Genomic DNA, 5,323 nt, shown 5'->3' on the forward strand with positions numbered 1-5,323 from the left:
TTGGAGTAAAAGAAAGTGAGGATCATGAGAAAGTTAAAAAGTATTTGGTTCAAAAAAAATAAAAAATAAAAAGTATTTGGTTTGGAATGTAGTCTTTTGTTCATATATATAACAGTAAATATTGCTTCTTTGTTGTACAATAATTAAACTTTAATGGAAAAAAAAAAGAAACCAAAAAGCAGGATACAGCTGCTAATGAGTTAGTCTTGGGAGTAAATCAGCCACTTGGGGATGAATTCCCACTTCTGAATAAACAACCTGGAGGAACATATTCACTCTGATTCTTGATGACAGAAGCAAGGGGATAAAATTTATATAAGGAACAAATTTTGATTGCATCATTGGGACTGCATTTGTGCCGGTTGCTTTGAGACTCATAGCAATGCTTTGTCTTTCTCCTTAACAAACAAGATTTGAAATTTGGAGCTGCTAAGCAGTGGTCCAAGTGTTCTTTGCATTCCACCAAACTTTCTCTCACTGTGCTATTTCCTGGTTATACCTATGGACTGGCACAGATATTTAATTTCAGAGAAAAGACAGAACAAGGGCAAAGACACTTTAAATAATAACAGAGAAAATTATCTTTAAATTTCCTGATATTTTATTATTATTATTTTTAAGTTGCCTGATATTTAACTGGTCTCCTAAAATCTGTTGCAAAGCTCTTTGCCAGGAGGTTAGATATATAAAGAAATGTAAAGATCACATGCCTTGAGTATAGTACCTTACACATTCTTATTTGTTTATCTTGCTTTTCCTGGGTTCCAGACTATAGTTTTCGATTGAATAGATCTGGGGAAATGCCTGAGAATATGTGTATCTAACAGGTTTTTAGGAGACACTGCTGGTCTGGAAATCTCACAGGAGGACCACTGATTTAAAGGAAAAGCAAGAGGCAGGCAGGAATGTGGAGACTGAGTACTAAAGGTGGCAGTGCCTAGCCTCCCTAAAATGGTTCTGAGCAAGTCAACCATAGTTCCAAACTTATTCACCTCAAAAATCCTGCAATTAGCCAGATCCTTACTCTTTGGCAGGCAGTTCGCTTTCTTGATGATCTTATTCCTCCTTCCTCGTGGCTCATTCCTACCAATGGAAGATAGTACTCTTCTTCAGAAGAGTTCTGATTAATCAGTTTTCTCATTACATTTCCAGTAATAACTCTAATTCTTATGACATTTTATTGTCCCTGACTGGCATGATGAGACAATATAGTCTCAGATGATTAAAATGCCGGTTGTCTTCCCCAGCCCAGTGGATATCAGGTCTGTGGGAAACAAGACTAATTCTAGGTTTTACTAGTTAGGAAATTGAGCTTATGACACATCTATGTTTTCAAAAATTGTGTGAGTGTTGAGGGGGGAAGGGAGGCGCAGGGAGATAGAAAGACATACAGAATGCTGGAATGAGAAATGAGTGGGTGTCTACAATGGAGTCTACAGATAGAAGAAAGTATCATAACCTCCCAACTGGAGTTGGGAAGAATTAGGAAAAGAGAGACTTATAAAGTCACAGTCATCTGGTCATTATTACAAATATATTAACATCTATGCAGATGATATACTGATATAACTTACTTGCTAATGACACATTTTATTTTTTAAAAAAATTTTCCCCATGTTCTCTTATTTTATTTTTAAAAAATTATTTTTATTAACGTATAGTTGACACATATATTACACTAGTTTCAAATGCACAACATAGTGATTTGACATATATTTTAAAAATCTGGGGATCCCTGGGTGGCGCAGCGGTTTGGCGCCTGCCTTTGGCCCAGGGCGCGATCCTGGAGACCCGGGATCGAATCCCATGTCGGGCTCCCAGTGCATGGAGCCTGCTTCTCCCTCTGCCTGTGTCTCTGCCTCTCTCTCTCTCTCTCTCACTGTGTGCCTATCATAAAAAAAAAAAAAAAAAAAAAAAAAATTCTGTTCATTGAAGGAAATCCTTGAAGGATCTCTACAAGCCTCACTCAATGAACACAAAATGCATTGGTTGAACTTATAGGCCTTGAATAAAGATGGTGTTTTGAGGCAGAAAAGTACATTTCTTTTAAAGGCATCTTAACTTGTTGAATTTCCATTAATTTATATAGACTATTCTAATTAGTCCAAATTGTGGAAATTTGGGAATGGGTCCCGATTTTCTCTCTTCACTAATCCTTTGGTTTTCCAATCTTTATTAGGTGAGATAATAATTAGAAACTTAGTGGAAAACTGCACATAAGAAGAAATATAAAGGTTAGGAAGATGTTTGCATCACATCCTGGAGCATGCCTAGTTTTCATTTGTTAGCTCTTGACTTTCCAGTTTATTATTATATAAGTAGATTTGCACTCCATTAGTGGTTCTCTGCTCTAACCACACTTTAGAAACACCCTTTGAGAATAGTAATTTCTCAGTTCCACCCCTAGATCTCCTAGTTTAATTGGTCTAGGAAAGGGTTGGGAATTGGAAATTTTTGAAAAGCTCCCTAGATGATTTCAATGTGCAGCCAGGTTGAGGACCACTGCACTAGAGAAAAGCAAAAATCATGATAGCTTAGAATAAGTGAACAAATACTTTTTGAAAAGTTTTTAAGACCAGGGCCAAATCTGATGATTTTTTAGTGATTTATGATTCACTTCAGCTCTTTAACATAAAAATCATATTTAAGCCCATTATGATCTTATGACACGAGTAAGAGAGATGATGCTATACTTACTTCACAGAAGAAAATGCCAAGACTTTATATTTTTAAAATTTCTTTAAGGACTTCATTTTCAGAAGATTTGTGTTGGGTTATATGTTGCTAGACGCTAGACTGGAAATTTTCAATTTCCATGAAGTTAGCATGAAGATGGTACATCTGCATATTTGATCAAATGCTTTCATTTTCATATACAAAATTGTTCCTTGATGGATACAATCTTAGCTTATGTTTTCCCTTTATTTTGCAGTCAGTATTAGCTGTAAATAATTTCAGGCACAGTTTGCTTTTATTATCCTTGTTTATTTTGACTTATTATTCACATTCAGGATGTTTACAGTACATTCCTAACTTTGGGGTCATTATTAAGCTTAGAAGTGACATTAACCTTCCCAGAGAGAGTTGTCGACACAGGAAGGCTGACAGCCTGATCGTCTAATATGAAATCACAGGTTTGAAAGGTGAGGAAATTGACCTTGAAATCTTCCTTTTGCCACCTATCGGACTGAGCAGTCAAAGTCATTCTCACTGAAGGGAAAGCTGGGTCACTTGTTCTCTGCCTTTCACTACACTTTTTGTGGCAGACAAAACCTCCATTAGATGACTATTGAAAATGCCATAAACCCAGCTGCAAGAAAAATTTCTTTGTGGTACCATATAAGCACAGTGGTTTCCAGGCTTGTTTGAATGCCACGGAGAGTGCTTTTATAGGACAGCTTACATCTTCAGAACAAACATGTGTCAGAGTCGGGATTTGAACTCAAAGTTACTAACTCCCAGACTGTGCTCGGACCAGCAGGTCCTGCTGCTATTCAGATGTTTGCTATTGAGTTGAGCAGCAAAGGAAAAAAAAAAAAAGGATAGCCTGTAAAATAACATGGTTGTTTCACCAGCTGCAAATATGTAGATCGGGAGCTTGATGCTTCTGCCAATGATAAATGAATTAAAAGAAAATCATCAGTGGCCAATTTTAACAAATACATTGATGTAAGAATGGAAATGTGGAAAGAATATACAGTGGAATACTTAGTCAAGTAGGTTTTCACTAGACTTTCAAATGACAAGAAGGATTTTTCAGAAGCCACAGTTGGGAACTTTAGATCCTGGAGTGGGAGTACTAATTGGAGAGAAACGGAGACCATTTTTTTCAAGGGAGAATTTTTGTAGGGTACCCTGTGGAAACACCTTTGTTTCATTTATTCTTACCAGCATGGATGGTTACTTACAAAAAGGGCAGAGGCTTTGGTTTTTTCCCGGATCTGTTTAATCTCTTATCCACTGAAAGTATAACCAAGGATATCATTAGTTAAAAATGGATCCAGTTCAACCAATCCAATTATAATGTTGGCTCCACCCTTCCATGCATAATCCTTTCTCATTATGTCAGTGTTGAAAACCATTGAGACCATTGTTACTAATCCTACTGTCATCAAAACATGAAGTTAATAAAAAAAATTCTTTGTGAGAGCATTTGAAAAAAAAACAAACAAACTGCATTTCCCCCCAAAGCTTTCCATAATTAACGCTCCAGTTCAACAATTCCAGGTCTTTATCACGCTTTTGTAAGGGAGATACACTTTTTTATAGAATTGCCTTCCTAGGATTTTGGGGATTTCTTGGGGGATGCTCATGAATTATACAAATCTGTTTTTGGGATAATGCTCCATTCCACCGAGGACCCATGTCTCTTCTACAAATCTCCTTTTGCAAATTCTGGGTGAGAGATTTCTCTCAGGCTGATATGTTTTCTATATGTAGAGTCATAGATACTTTCCATTAATTTCAATGATAGCTGCAACTAAGTTAACTTTAAGTGAAAAGTTAGTGAACTATTAAAAGTAACAAGAAAACTATTATTTATAGCTTATATATAGTATGCATCTGCACACATATGAATATATGTTGAGTGTGTTAACAGTTAACATATAATACATACTTAATAGCTCCACTGCTTCAATTCTAGCTCCTTTATGCGTTCTTTCACCCAGGTACTGACCCTGAGGGAATCCTAGTTATGAGGATAGCACTTTGAAGGGGAGAAGAGGAGGAGCAGATAAAAAGAGCTACACAATTTAAGAGCAGCCCTTCCACTGAATGGCATCTTCTTAGGGTACAGAGTCTCTTTTTGAAAGAACAGTTTCCTTGGTGGGAATTGAATGCACTGTTTGGTTAGAAATGTGTGATTCTAACATGATTTGGCTTATGTTGGTAAGATGCCACTTAGAATCATGGAATACTGTAGCTGGAAACCATTGCAGAGAGCTTGGAGTACAAATGTCTTCCCTGCAGGTAAGAGAGGGAGGCCCAGAAAGCTTAAGTGCCTTGTTTTAGAGCAATGAAGTGATTTAGTATCCCAGAGAGGCCTAGAAGCTAAATAACCCCCTAAGCCAGGGTTATATTGGCCTTGCCTATTCTCTCTGAAAGGTGTGGGTAAGTAAATGTTAATTTATTGTAAAATGGTATCTCTAAGCGAATCTGTTGGTGAATTGCATAAATCCCAGGGATACCCATCAAGAAAATCATAAACTAGTATTTCCCTATGCCCTTTCATTCTTCCTCCTCCCCTCCTTTCTATTTCATACCAACCCCAAGTTTGAAGGAGCTCACTGTCAGACCCTGGTTCTATTACTATTCTGACGGT

This window comes from Canis lupus, chromosome 11 (assembly GCF_003254725.2).
Source record: "Canis lupus dingo isolate Sandy chromosome 11, ASM325472v2, whole genome shotgun sequence".
In the NCBI taxonomy this organism is placed as follows: Eukaryota; Metazoa; Chordata; class Mammalia; order Carnivora; family Canidae; genus Canis; species Canis lupus.